Genomic DNA, 16,248 nt, shown 5'->3' with positions numbered 1-16,248 from the left:
TCACTGCATATATCCCCCTACTGTTCCGTCCAAGGCTTTATCGCTGTGTCATCACATCGCCACGGTCGCAGAGAAAGAAGTGGAACTGCCTGGCTGCTATCAGACGTATGCTAATGTGTTTTGTGACAGCATGGCTGAGGAATTACTTCCACACAGGATGTACGACTGCCAGATTGACCTTATACCGCGTGCAGTGGTTCCTTGCAGCAGGATATACGCATTGACTGAACCCGAGAACCTACATCTCAGGCAGTACATAGATAAATATCTTTCTTTGGGATTCATCCGTCACTCCAGGTCACCTGCAGCTTCCCCCCTTTTTTTTTTATACCTAAGGCCAATGGGGAGCTCCGAACGTGCATTGACTTCAGAGCCCTGAATGCTATCACAGTGAAAAACCAGTACCCTCTCCCCCTTGTATCGGTGTTGCTGGAACAAGTGAAGGGGGCTGCGATGTACACGAAGCTCGACCTCCGAGGAGTCTACCATCTGGTTCGGATGCGAGAGGGGGACGAGTGGAAGATCGCCTTCAAGACTCATTACAGGCTTTATGAATACCTTGTTATGCCTTTCGGCCTTTGTAATACCCCTGCTGCCTTCCAGTTTTTCCTGAACAATGTTCTCTGGGAGTATCTGGATTGATTTGTCGTTGTCTACATAGACGACATTCTTGTCTTTTCCGCAGACACTGAAGAACATAAGGAACACATCAGGATTGTATTACAGACCTTGCAAAAGAACCACCTTTTTTGCAAGATCAGTAAATGCGAATTTCATGTCACCACCGTAGAGTTCTTGGGGGTCATGCTCACCCCTGCAGGCCAAATCATGGCTGAGAGGAAGGTAACAGCCATTACTGAGTGGCCCAGTCCAAAAAACGGACGTGACATACAATGCTTTTTGGGTTTTGCCAATTTTTATAGGCATTTTATACATCATTTTTGTGCCCTGGTGGCCCCGGTCACACGTTTAAGGAAGAACGTTTCCTTACAGTGGGTTGAAGAAGCTCAAACCGCCTTTGAAGCACTTAAGGGAGCCTTCTCCCTGCTCCTATCTTGGCCCACGCTGATCCTGAACTACCATTCGTTGTAGAAGCCGACGCCTCCTATGTAGCAGTTGGAGCCATTCTATCACAAAGACATCCATCCACAGGGCAGTTACATCATGTCGCTTTCATGTCTCGTAAGCTGAATAGTTCAGAAAGAAATTACACAATCGCTGAAAAGGAATATGTGATTTTGATCGCGGTATGTAACATCGCAGTTTTTACACCGCAATTGCGCTGGAGTAGTAAGATTTACTATTCCAACATTAGTCTACGTACAGTAGGGAAGGTGTTGGAAGAGTAAATCTTACTATTCCTTAGGTTATAGCGCCCGCCAGTGCAAGTCGATGTAACGCTTGCATTGTAATGGCAGCGTTCTAAATGCATCGCAGTGTAATCACCGCGATGTAAAGGATGTTTCCCGCCGAAAAGGATCTATTGGCCATCAAGGACAGCTTTTTAGAATGGAGGCATTGGATTAAAGGAGCGAAACACCAAGTAACTGTTTACACAGATCATCGCAATCTGCAGTTCATGAAATCCACCAGACTGCTTACTCCTCGTCAGCTAAGATGGATAATGTTCTTTTCTGAATACCACTTTGTCATCACCTTTAGGCCCGGCAGAGACAATAAAAAAGCTGATGCTCTGACCAGACAAACTACTCAATCGGAATGTACAACAAACCCCGAAAGAGCAATCATCGCATCTGACAAAGTAATCTGTGTAACACATACTAAAGACTTCCTACATAAGGTAAAGAGAGGAGTACAGATCGCCACTTGGAGAGACTGGTTCAGACATCATCCCGAATGGAGAATGAAACAAGGCGTTCCCATGAAATGAAAGCAAGTCCTATTACCCACCAAGGAAGTGAGACGGCAAGCCTTTAACTGGTGCCATATTCTCATGTGTGCGGGACACTGTGGTGGTTTGAAGACTATTGAAAACACCCTAAGACAATTATGGTGGCCCTCTCTTCACAGAGACATCCTCCTTTCGGTTAAGGGGTGTGATGTCTGTGCTCAAATGAAGACAGATAAACACAAATCTGAAGGCCTGTTACAACCTTTGCACACTCCGGAAAACCCATGGGAACAATGGTCGGTAGACTTTATTGTTGGGTTACCTTGGGACCAAGGGCATACAGTCATCCTGGTAGTTGTGGACTACCTGACCAAGATGGGACACTTTATTGCCTGCAAACAGCTCCCTACTGCAGGGCAGTTAGCTACTCTTCTACTTGTCAACGTGGTCAGGTTACATGGACTTCCACTTACTATAGTGTCAGACAGGGACACGCAATTTACAGCGCAGTTCTGGAAGGTTTAGTGTTCTAGGCCGAACATCTCTTCCGCTCTGTCCACAAGTTTTCATCCTCAAACTGATGGCCAGACAGAACGGTTGAACTAGACACTTAAACAATACCTGCGATGCTACGCAGACACAAACATAGAAGCATGGGTGGACTGGTTGTGGCTGGCCGAGATAGCTTATAACAATGCTTTCATGGCTCTACAAACCACTCACCTTTTTACAGTTTTTATGGTTTCCACCCTCGTTTTATTCCGTTTGTAGTGCCCAGTCGCACCCTTAAATTCCCCGAAGTACAACAGAGGTTAGTGCACATCAGAAAAACATTGCTTGATACCACACAACATCTCCAGCACGCTAAAGAACTGTACAAAAGGCAGGCAGATAAGTATCAGAGGCCCGCTCCGGAGTACAAGAAGGGGGACTTGGTTTGGCTCTCTAAAAGAAACATAAGATTCAAGAGACACAATTTCCTAAATCCCAAGTACATTGGCCCATACAGGGTCCTCGAACAGGTGGGGCCAATGGCAGTGAAGTTGCATTTGCCTGCGCACTTCCGTATACATCCAATGTTTTATGTCTCTCTCTTGAAGCCTTCCTTTTGCCCAGTTAAAAGGAGGCCTGTCCGTTGTGGGTGGATCATGACCGGGAGTATGAGGTTAGGGTTGTGGTGAACTCTAAAATCTCCCAATCAAACTATGGTACTTGGTGTCCTGGATGGGATATGGTTCAGAGGAGGACTTCTGGAAACCGTCCTCCTCTGTACATGCTCCCCGGCTGGTGGCGGCTCTTCATATGAGGTTCCTGCAAAAGCCCTGCACCTGTCAGTGCTCTCCGAAGGGAGGATGTACTGTCAGGGCACACAGAGCGTGAGCACACTGACAGCGGATGGGGAGATTAAACGGCAGAAGAAACTACAATTCCCGTCATCCGCCTGCACTGTCAACGCACGCGCTGACATAGCACGCTGTCAGACGTGCCGTCGGCGGACCTAGATGACTGGAGATAGCGCCATTACGAAGACGGCGATTATACTGTGGATCCCGAAGTACCAGGAAGTACAGTCGGGTAAGGGTGCGATCTCGCAACGGCTTTGTTACTTTTTTTTGTGCGGAATTGTGCTACGGAGACTCCCAGAGCACGTTTCTCTGTTCCTCCCGTTGGCGAGATGCGTTACTCCTTAAAGTCTCATGCGGGAGGGACTGTGGTTGCAGTTTGTATAAGACGAGTGATCTGGAACTATTGTCACTCTCGCTTTGAGGCAAAAGCGGGAGCGCATGATTACTACATTTTCTTTCTTGTATTGCTTTTGTTGGCTGAAGTATTAACGCTGCTCTCCCACAAACTGGTATATGCTGAGGTAATCCCAAATCTGGAGATTGACTTCCCTGCATTATGGGCAAAGGAGAAGAACTGCTAACTACCTTTTGGAATCACTGAATGACTATCAAGGAACACAATACTTGTTCTTGCATTATAGTTAACCTTGGCTTCTGTGTTATCCTTTCAATTGTAGGGGAGATCAGTTGGGGGTGTCCAACACGGAACTGACATAGTCCGGTGGGGACAAGCACATTTCATACGAAGGTATGAACAGTACAATAGGATTATCTTAATCAAAACTGAGGGTGTGGTTATTTGTCCACAGCGTGATATGTTGATAACTGACACTGTTTTATCTTTATGATAGGAATGTGCTGATACCTTGTGTTCATCCTCACATCTCGCCTGGTTTAAGGCCATCTTTGTTTTCTTTACAGGTAGAGAGAGATTCCCTCTTGTAGGGCCTTAAGTGACATAAGAGCTGAATTAGAACATTGACCTGACAGTAAAACTTTTCTCTCTTTGTCTGTTCTCAGGTCTCCCTCCCTGCTGTTTCTACCCTTTCCTTCCCTCACTTGACCATCCCACTAGTCCGAGAGGATTTATTCTATCTGGACTTGGGGCTGTCGAGAGGTGGACCCCTTTAAGCTTCAACCCGATCCTGAGGATAGCCTGGTGACCATGACACAGACATGCACTCAGACACTCACAACTCTTGGTCTGGGGCTCTATTGCACTTGTGATGAGATTGCTCTAGATAGCACAAAATCTAACATTTAGGTACCGCCTTTGAGACAGCTTTAGCTTTAGACTATTGTTATCCTAAAATATTCATAAGTAATATACATACATATGGGGCACAGGCCACAGGGGGTCACCACAACTTCTCACTCTCAGACTGGATATCAACCATTGGGCTGTTGGAAGTCTGGCACACGGCATGAAGAGTAGACAGGATACACGTGTTACTCTTCTCGGTGTAACAACCATCCTAGACTTGACTATTTTCTTCCCACAACAGATATTTTCTGGGTAGTGGGGTCAACATACTGCCAAGGGAGTTTCAGACTAATCCCCTGTTTTGTTGTGTGTGGGCTCAGAGGGAGAAGAGGAAGCCTAGTATCTGTGGCATGAACATCTGTTGGCTGACGGATGGTGCTTCCACCAAGTACCTTAAGACAGTGACACAATCTTTAATGTGGGATTAGTGGCATCATCTTCTATACTCTGGGAAGCTTTAAAAGCAGTACTTCTGGGTAAAGCCTTGGCATATTTTTTTCCTTAAGAGCACAAGGAAAGAAGAAGAGATCTGTCACCATGGGTCAGGTTATCTCTCCATTGAAGAGGCCTTTTTCTTATGGCAGCTTCATGAATGACAATGCAGAAAAGAGTTTACGAGTTAGGGGACAAGTCTGGCAAATGACTACATTGGCTGGCACAGAGAGAAAACAAATCCAGAATTGTACCTTGAATCAGTAATGCCTCTATGGAATAGAATACGCGTTAGAGATTTGAGATGTTTGCAGAATACTGTCGTACACTGTAAGAGGTTTGGCTGACTCCGAGGGATAGCAATCATTCCCACTGATTAGTGACTTGCCAGTCCCTAGTTTTATGAATGCAGTATCTGTGGCCCACATAAGGAAGGTGAGCTCCAAGGTGCAATATCTGAAATGCAATCTCCTAGGGCACCTGGCCCCAATGGGTTCCTGATGCATTTCTTTAAACCATTTGCTTTGAATATGTTACCTCCCCTCTTAAACACTTTTCAGGTGGCCTAATTGGCTGGCACCCTACCCCGACCACCTTCAATTGGCCACAATTACAGTCTTGCTAAAACAAGGGGACCCTGTTGATTCCGACCGCTCTCATCAATCAATATCACTAATAAATGCCAAAATCCTTGCTAAAGAATTGACCAATTAGCTGATGGAAGTGGTTGGTGTATAGATTGTAACCAAAACTGCTTTATGCCAGGCAGGGGAACCAAATACTGCATCAGATGACCACAAGCTTGTATAATTGAATTTATTAGCCTGTGCGCTACTTTCCACTGATTTTGATAAGGCCTTTGATTCTTTGGATCTAGTCTTTTTGTGTCAGGTCCTTACAAAATAACATTTGGATCCACACTTCATCTGCTTTATTCTCTACTTTATGATGGCCCCAGGGCCAGAGTAAGGCTTAAATGTATTCTATCCTCCTTTTGATATCATAAAAAGGAGTGTCCCCTCTACCCCTCCGTTCTGTCCAGTTCACGTTAAAGGGACATAGTGGCAATCCAAATAATCTTTAGTTGATAAACACCACACTCATAGATGGCACTAAGAATCAGAGACATGTAGATTAAAATGTTTATTTTAAAATCCTCAGTCTAGAGCAAAGAATATGAAAGGTAACCACACATGATATAAAAAAAGAACAGTTAGGCAAGTTATGACCAGCGAAAACAAGGACAACATTTCTAGTACTTTAGCAAATATTTCCTAACATCATAACAACCTGATGGTATTTAAAAGAGCTATACTAAATCATAGGTACAGTGTTAAATAGCCAAACTTGCCTCTCGAATTTCTCAAGATTGATCACACAGCATACCTTTGAACAGCTAATTTGACTGTCTTTTATAGGAGTTCAGCTGGGCTGATGAGAATGTGTGCATTGGGTCAGGGACACATTTAGCACAGCTGCCAGAGTCAGAAATCAGCTCTCAGATAGAGAGTAGCTGGTTCGACAATCTGTCATTAGGTCTGCTGAAAATTCTAGTGCGAATAACTCTCCTAATCAGTTGTCGAATCCCTAAGTTTAAGAAAGATTTGGCCACTGATTATATCTCATGCATTCAAAATAAAAGAGAGTTTGGAGACACTTTACCTCTTACTAGACTAACATATCATGGCAAAAAGTATGTCAGATCAATCCACATGTTTAACTTTAAGTAAGGTGCAATGCTGTTAATGAGAAAAGTAACAAAACATGGCAGCTCAGACTGTAGGCAGCCATCTTGAAAGCAGCATTTTTTTGTGCTGTTAGGAACTGATTGGTAATGGTTCCTAAAACAAAGAACCATAACCAACTTGGTTACGTATGAGGGAAAGTAGAAAATAGAAAGGAAGGTAGTCTCTATATGTGGTTCCCAGTTGATGAAGGTGGGGGAATTTGTCCTTCAGAAATTAGTACCCTCACACACTCTTGCGAGTGTCATGCTTCATCATCGGGCGTTGCTCCTCGTGGGGGTGGCGCTGCTGTCCTCCACGGGCCCCGCGAGAGGGCTCTTTGTCGGAGATCTTTTTAGGAGACGCCGCAGTTGTGCATGCGGGTGTGTGGGCCTAAAAGGGTTAGGACGAGTGTGTTAAAATTACCCCACCAGTACCCTGAGGTCACTTTTTATTCGTAGGTCCGGGAGGTAAGGATAAAAGAATTATACAGGGCACCTCTAATAACAAATACCATAGAGGTCAGGGTATTACTCTGCTGCTCTACGTGCCTGTGTGTGATTGTGAATGAATGTGTTGGTCAACATGTTTCACGCTGGGAATGGGTCCCTAATGGATCCTTGTGCACTTCGTCAGGACTGTGTGATGTGAAATCATGAATAAAAATTGGAGCAGGGAAAGGACACCCTATGTTCCTATGATACCTCTTTTTAGGTGTTAGTGCGTGATTGCGCTCATGGGAACATCTCATTTGTGTTCCTGTTATTACCTGGTGGAGAGAAATAACAATGGGAACGAAAGACAAACATAAGTCGTAGTGAATAGAAATTCACATTTAACTTAATTATAGCAGCTGCGCTTGATTTTCACCATGCATCTTGTTGCGGCAGTTTGTGGAAAAAGTGCCCTTGACATACTATTACTGCCACATGTGCACATCTGACAGCATCAGCTGTCTGAATCTATGATCGGTGAGGGGGTCTCATGCACTGGCCTCATGATGGCTGTGCACGTCGTATTTTTAAGAGTTGAAGAACCAGAACCTTTTTGGACCTGGCGGCGCAGGGTACGCCTTCATCGCCTGGGTTCTCCTGCTTCAGCTAACAGAGACTCGGGGACACTCTGTCGGCGTAAAAGATCAGATTTTATTAGCTGCAGCTAGTACAGTTGTCCTAGAAGTACACACGGTATGTTCTCAGGAGACTGCCACTTCACTCCGTGGCGCACAATCTTATATAGTACATATGTAACATATACATTAACACAGAACACACCTAAAACATACATGGAGGACCAATAAGGTAGGGCTAAAGACAAAACATGTCCAATAGAAAAGGTTGAAAAACAAAGATATCGAGTAACTCGAAGAAGCCTCTCCTCCAACGGTGTTTGCTATCCCTCCCACAGTTTAAGGTATTAACATGTTTGTAACTGGTTTGCAGGTGGCGAGATACGTTTGTGTGTTTTGGAGGACAGTTGTGAAGAGAATACGAGCGGAGGACAGCGAAGGCTAGAAGATAAGATAAAGTCAGGAGAGAATAGTGTGAACCAACAGATAATTAAGACAAGGATTAGAGGAACCAGACAGGGATTAGTGTACTCAGCCAGTCTCTAACACCAGCTCCGTAAACAGAGGCACAAGGCAATTTTGACACAATATTGCTGGAAAAGCAGAAAAGACTTTGTTCGTCGTGCTGCCTGAGTGAGGGCAACACAAAATGGCAGCAGAGCACAAAATGGCGGCTCAATGCGATCGTGATCGAAAATCGAATTTCCTCAGACCCTCCTTTTGCCAGAACTCAGGCAAGATACATAGACTCACGTCAATCTGAGTCGATGTCGATGGCCATGAGGTCATCAAGCTGTTGCTGTAACATCATTCTAATATTCTCTGTTCTTTGTGCCTTGGGTTTTGGCGGGATGCACATAGTAGCACAAAGGTCGCAGATGGCGGGACCACAGTGCATACAAAGACAACAAGAGAATACGATGGCTAAAACCATACCAAGGAATGTTAGCACTTTCCAACCCCATTTGGACAGTAGTCCCCAAAACATCTCAATAACGTCCAATCTCCTTCGTCCTGATGAATTGACTCAGAGATTATATGTAATTTAGAGATGGCCTGGTATACTGTCGGAGCGTCATCAGGTATATAAATACAGCAACTCGATTTGATCAATTTACAGACTCCACCACGATCTGCCAGAATAACATCTAGGGCAACTCGGTTCTGTAAAGTCATAAGACGATCCGCCTTTAGTTCCGCTGTAATATTACTTAAAGCTCCTACAGTGATGTCTATGGTAGTCTCTACGACACAAACCAGTTGCCTCATATTCCTGCTGTTTGCCATAGGACCCCAAAAAGGAAGAAATCTCTTTAGGAAGTCTCCTCCCTCTTGACCTGCTGTGTCTTTGGAATCAATAATTCCTCTGCCATATCTGTTTTTATGAAAATTTGAAGAAGCAGTGTATGTAGGGGGAAGAAGAAAAGCTATATAGCAAGTTCCAGAAAAACCAGTCGGCAACCACGTATAGGCTCTATCATGACAGATGAAATATGTGCCCTGAGATGGCACTAATGGCGGCGAATTCTGAGAGGAGTGTATGTAAGTATGAGAACAAAAGCTTTTTCTTTGTTCGGGTTCAGTAGTTTGGCCATTGATTTGCAAACAGAAATTGCCTTGATGAGGTACAGTCCAAATTGGTGGAGATTTTCCTTGTTTAACTTTATCACTAAGGCTTGTGATATAATGGGTGACATTCCAATTAGTATACGCTTTTTTTTCATCAATAGAAATTTTACTATTTTCCATGATTTTAGCCATAGCTACCATTCCCTTTATCAAAGAACTATGACTGAAATCTGGTCCACCAATATAAGAACTGACAGGTCGTTTAAATCGGCTTTGATAGGCGTTAGAGAAAATTACAAAATAAGCCCAAGCAGAACCTTCATAAGAGAATGGAAGGACTAAATATGGCATCCCTTTTTCTGTGGTATGAGGCATTAGTCCACACACCCAACAATCGGTTGTATTAATTACTAATTGGTGTTGGTGTAATAATTGAATAAACAAATTATTGTAGTATTCGATTCTTCTTACGAGTTCATGTTGAGGAAGTGTATGAAAGAGATGCGGAGAGATAGTAGAATAAGAAGGCACAGTAACAGAAGAAGGGACAACTTTTCGCTGCATAGCATAAACAATCCAACCTATACACGCCAATAGAATACACAATAATATGAAAACACATAAAGTTATACTACAACGATTGAATATTATTTTACAATGATTATTCTTCATTTTGCTCTTTCTCTCTCTTTCGCCTAATGTAGTTTCCATCTTCTAAGTGGATGTTCATGGCAATCTTCCTTACTCACTTGATCACGATTGCCTGCCGTCCTATGACACTGCAAGTCCTGCAGGCCTATTGCCACTACTCAGGTCACAACCAAGACTCCTACCGTGACCCTGCATCCGGGATAGAAACTACATAGAAGAGGGAATCTCAAGTTTTCTTCTTCAGTCTGGGTCTTGAATCGTAATGAGCCTTATCAGGTACTGTCTGATCCTGAAACAGTGTTCGTGGGTTTGTGGTGTTCAAACGAAAATGTGATGGTACAGCTTCTTGGAGAATGTCGTCGTTTTCTTTTTCCGACAATGTTCCAGTCAAACGTGCATCACTAAAGGGTACAAATCGGGGAACCTTCTCACTCTCAGAGTCACTTATACCCTTACGGACCCACTGATCAAAGGGCAAAGGCAAAGGAACCTTTTTGCAGTGCACGCCGTGAATCCAGTTTTTCTTTCCTTCAACCTTCACTGCTGTACGGGTTTTTAGAAGGACCCGACGGGGCTCCCTGCAGCGAGGCTCCAAATTCTTCGTCCTTTGAAAATTCTTCACACAAACCCAGTCACCTGGTCGGATGGAATGACCTGAGTCTGTGGAGGCCTCTGGCAAAGTGCTCTGAACCTGTTGATGGAGAACATGTAATTTAGTTGTGAGGTAATGCAAGTAATCAATCAACATTGGGTATGGCAAGTCCGAATACTTTTTAGGGCGAGGTACTCCCCATATATTAGCTGGGCGTCCAAAAACTACTATATAAAGGGCTAAGTCCCAAACTAGAATGCACAGCAGTTCTGGTAGATAAAAGAGCCAAAGGTAGTGCATCGGGCCAATTAAGGCCTGTACTAGCCTATACTTTAGCAAGCTTGAGTTTGAGGGTGCCATTATAGCACTCCACTAGACCCGCTGATTGTGGATGGTTTGCCGCATGGAATTTTTGTCTTATACCAAGACCTGCACAAACCTTTTGCATGACTTGGCCCACAAATTCGCTCCCATTGTCACGCCAGATAATGCGGGGGAAACCGAATCTAGGGAAAAACTCTTTTAGAAGTACTTTGGCTGTAGATAAAGCAGTATTGTCTTTCAGGGGGTATGCCTCTATCCATCGGGAAAAGGCACATACCACCACTAGAATATATTTGAGATTGTTGCATCGTTCCATGTGAATGTAATCGATTTGCAACACCTCAAATGGATAGGTCGGAGGAGCAAAGTGACCTGCTGGAGTTGGGGTTCCCTTTCCCGGATTGTACATTAATCAAACAATGCAATGTTTCACTACATTGTCTGCACACTTCGGTATTCCTTCGTTTTGCCATACTGGAGCCAGAAGCTTGCATATTACTTTCGCACTTAGGTGGGCTGGACCATGCGCCATAGTAACTACAGGTAGTACATAGGCATCTGGTAACAGCCAACGTTGGTGCTCGGACAATTCCACCCAACATCCCATCTCATCTAACATTCCTGCACTTTCTTTCCACCTACTCAATTCTTTCTCTGGAGCCTCTTCTTGAATTGATTTCACACTTTCTACTGTATCCTCATACATTCCTCTTTCTCTGACCCAATTTGCAGGGCCTGCAACATACATGCGACTTGTAGCATCTCTAGCTGTCTTTTTGCTACCTCATCTGCAAATGCATTCCCGCGACCAACATCGTCAGTAATCTTCTTGTGCGCACTACACTTCACAATTGCTATTTGGGTAGGAAAAGCAAGTGACTCAAGAAGGTCAGTCACCAACAGACCATGTTGTATCTTAGTGCTGTGGGAAGTAAGGAATCCCCTTTCTTTCCACAAACGTCCAAAATTGAACGCCACACCAAAAGCGTATTGGCTATCGGTGTACACGTTCACTCTTTTTCCTTTGGATAACACACACGCTCTGGTTAGGGCTATCAGTTCAGCTGCCTGGGCTGAGTTATGTCGGATGCATGCTGTTTCCACGACTGTATGCAAGGTAGTAACAGCATAGGCTGAAGTTGCTTCTCCATTAGGAAGCTTAAAACAAGAACCATCTACCCATAGCGTTCCATCCGGATTCATTAATGGCGTATCTGTTAAGTCAATTCTACCCTTTGTCTCTTCCTCAGTACGAAAGAAACACTCATGTTGCTCCTGAACACCTTTCTCTTCTGGAAGAGGCAACAAAGTAGCTGGATTTAAAGTATTACATCGTTTGATGTGTACGTGACTAGCCAAAAGTGTCAGCTCGTATCCAGTCAAACGAGCACTCGTAAGATGCTGCGTTTCTGTTCTGTTTAGCAAAGTATCCACTGCATGTGGCACTATAACAATGAGAGTATTATCTAGCACCACTCCAGCAGACTGTCGAATAGAAATTGCTGCTGCTGCTGTCGCTTTAAGACAACTAGGCAATGCTTTAGCTACTGGATCTAACGTAGCCGAGAAATAGGCACATGGCCGCTGTTTATCTCCAAATCGCTGCGTTAAAACTGACAACGCACAACCTTCTTTTTCATGAACATAGAGCATAAAAGGCTTACTGTAATCAGGAGTAACTAGTACAGGAGCGGAACACAGAGCAGCACGTAAGTCAGTAAAACTCCTCTGACACTCGTCAGTCCATGGAAGGGGCTGAGGCGTATCTTTCAAAGTGAGTGCCAACAAAGGCTTGGCCAACAGAGAGAAGTTAGGGATCCACTGCCTACAATAGGAAGTGATGCCCAGGAAGGCACGTACCTCTCTTTGTGTGGATGGCACAGACATTTGCGCAATAGCTTGGATACGTTTTGGGGTTAATCATCTTCCCTCCTTTGAAAAGAGATGACCCAAGTAGGTAACCTCTTGGCGAACATATAGTAGCTTAGAAGGTGAAACCTTATGATTAAGATCGGATAAGTGTCGCAACAATGCAACCGTCACATTCTTGCATAGATCCTCTGAATCAGTAGCGATTAGCAAATCGTCCATGTACTGAATGAGAGCAGCACCAGACGGCAAAGAGAAAGCATCGAGATGACATTTCAAAGCTTTGTAGAAGTGGACCTCAGCTAGGCCTACCAGTGCAAGGGGTTCGCCCTTCTCTGCACAGAGTCCTCAGACCAATAAGAAGAAGTTGGCACAGAAACTGGAATAGAAAATACAAAGTTTAATAAACCTCATGAGGTGGAACTACATTCAAACAGCACCCTTCGGTATTGAGTGAAGTAGCACACTGAACAGAAAGAGCATGGTCCTTTTATACCCACACAGGGGCTGAAAAAGGCGGTACAAGTATACATGAGAAGAGTTATGCACATAGATGGTCATACAGAAATGCACAGTCAACAGTAAAGGAGGAGCTAGCAGTTGCTGACTCTGGTAGAAACAACCTGACAGCTACAGACTAAAAACAGATGCATGGACAGTTAGACTCTTCTGCGCATGTGCAGAGTAGCAGAGTCTAAGTATAGCCAGTCCTTTAAACAGAGCACAAGGGAAAACAACAGTGAAGAAGGAAACAGCTCTTGGTGAGCACATGGCAGGCAAAATGGCTGCCAGAAATACAGATGGATTCCACAAAATGGACAAGATAGCCTCTAAATACGAGATGGATTCCGCTAATGCTAATCCAATCGCAGCCAATTTACAACAGATGACCCTTTTAGCATTAGCTGAAGACATCTGTTCCTCTGGGGTAATCTAAATATGCATCCCGTACATCTATTAGCATTATTTCGGCCACTTCTTTATTCAACATTTGTTGGGCCTTTGTCTCTGCAATATTTCTTTTGACAGGTATACAGACAGAAATGCAAATAGAGCAAAGCATTGGACCACATTGGATACATACACAGCATGTAAAAAGTATTGAAATAATTATACACAGGATTGATAGTAACTTCCAGCCCCAAGCAGAAACGAGAGTCCAAAACCATCCAGCCAGAGTCCAAGTACCAGTCTCTGGATGAATTTCTGCAGCAATCTTATGCAGCTTCGATATTGCGTCATATACTGAAGGTGAGTGATCCGGTATGAATACGCAACAGCTGCTACCGATGATGCGACATGCACCACCTCGATCAGCCAGAACCACATCTAGGACCATTCGGTTCTGGAGAGCTACAATCCTTGCAATTTGCAGCTCCTCCGTAATGTTCCCGAGTGCCATAGCTGTCTGATTGGTAACAGCTTCCACAACTCTAGTTAATCGTCTTACTTTCCTACTGTTTAATGCAGCACCCACAAAGGAGAACAAACCTAAATTAAAATCGACATATTGTTGCAGAGTGGTATCAGTTTGGTCTACTTCGTCAACACTTATTGTCCTTTTGTATCTATTCCTAGAGATATCGTCGAATAATTTAAGGTCCCGGTGGTAGGATGCAGGTGCCAGAAACACAGGGGGCAATAGAAAGGACACATAGCACACGCCTGACCACCCAGCAGGTAGTTGATAATATCCGTGGCTACCACAGATAAAATAAGTATTGTGTGAGGCTATGAAAGTGCTATTGTTTATACCTTCAATAGACAGAATTACAGTACATTCGCTTTTCCCCACTGGAATTCTTCCAATACTGCTTACACATAAATCTGCTTTAACTCTGGTAACAGAAATCACAAATTGTTTATTACTGGTAAAAGTTCTCATATTTGTGAAGATATATGGCGTTGAAATATTGTCCGGTTGATACTCTTCCCATTCCCATTTAGTCCCTTTGGCTTGAGGATAACCATCTTTATCTTCATAGCATACTTTATTGAGGCGAAAAAGAAGCCCGCCTACTGTGCGTCTTCCAGATGCAAACAAAAGCGCATACCAAGCTTGACAAGAACCATTATGAGAAAAGGGAAGAGGAATAAAAGGTGTTCCTCCTTTCTTTTTATGTGCAGGTGTCATCCCACACACCCAACAGTTGGTAGTATTTGTGGCATTATGAGTATGATGCAACATCTGGATAAAGGTATTATTTAAATAGGATTGTCGATGCTTCTGCTCATGGTAGGGAAGCGTAAAGTAGTGGTGTTCGATTGATACTGGAGTAGTGGCGATCAAAAGTTCTCAAGCAGGAGCCACTTTCTCAACAAACCAGGTTATTACTGCTACAGCCACCATAGCAACAACAAACCCTATAGCACAAATGATCTTTCTCTTAGCAACAGTTGATCTCATTGTGGACATGATCAGCTTATTGTTGAAAACAATCGTTGGAGCTCTTATCCCTGGGCAGCCGTTGATTTCTTCACCGAGGGTCAAGACGGGTGTCGTTACACTATACAGAACTGATCCTCCCCCCCTTGCCACATCGGCATTCCGTTTCACTAACCCAGGGAGGTTGCTCAACCAGTCTATTTCAGCAATGCAGGCTCTTTCCGTTGTCTCAGTTGGTATCGGGATACTCCAGGAATTGTGTGGTCCGGGAAGACTTCCTCAGGTTCGTCAGGTGATATGGCTTGGCCTTTCTCTGTATCCAGGATGTCCCGATGGTCGATCAAAGCAACAGGATCCACCAAGGTAGACGGCACTTTCTTGCAGTGGGTGGAGTGCACCCAGTTCCTCCTGTTCGTCACTCGAACCGCAGTTCTCGTTGAAAGGAGCACCTGCTCCGGGCCGCGCCACCTCGGTTCCAAGCTGCTCGACCTCTGGAACAATCGGATCATCACCTGATCTCCAGGTCGAAGTCCATGGCCTTCACCTGCAGACCTATCAGGAAGAGCTTCTCGAACCTGTTGATGAATAGAAACCAAACTGTCAGTCAATTGTGATAGGTAGTCACTCATCAACACACATGGTACATCATGTATGGGGCGTGGTTTAGGAATTCCCCAAATGTTCATAGGCCTTCCAAACACCACCTCATATGGTGTAAGACCAGATCGCGAATGTGGCACTGATCTAATGGACAACAGTGCCAAAGGTAATGCGTCTGGCCAATTCAAGGATGTGGAAGCCAGTATTTTCGCCAGTTTTAATTTAAGTGTGGCGTTATACCTTTCCACTAACCCTGCTGATTGTGGATGGAAAGCAGTGTGGAACTTCTGCTTTATACCTAACCCCTTCAGGACATATTCGACAACTTGCCCAATAAAATGGGGTCCGTTATCACTCCATAAAAGTTTACAAACACCAAATCTAGGGGGAAATTCCTTCAAAAGCACCTTTGCTGTAGTGACAGCTGTATTGTCCTTCGTAGGGTATGCCTCTATCCATTTACTAAAGGCACATACCACTACCAAAACATACTTTAGGTTATTACAGCGCTCAAGCTGGATGTAATCCATTTGCAAAACTTCAAAAGGTGTGGTTGGCGTAGCAAACCCT

The sequence above is a fragment of the Triturus cristatus genome, chromosome 7, assembly GCF_964204655.1.
Source record: "Triturus cristatus chromosome 7, aTriCri1.1, whole genome shotgun sequence".
Taxonomy (NCBI): Eukaryota; Metazoa; Chordata; class Amphibia; order Caudata; family Salamandridae; genus Triturus; species Triturus cristatus.
This window is presented reverse-complemented; position numbering follows the sequence as displayed.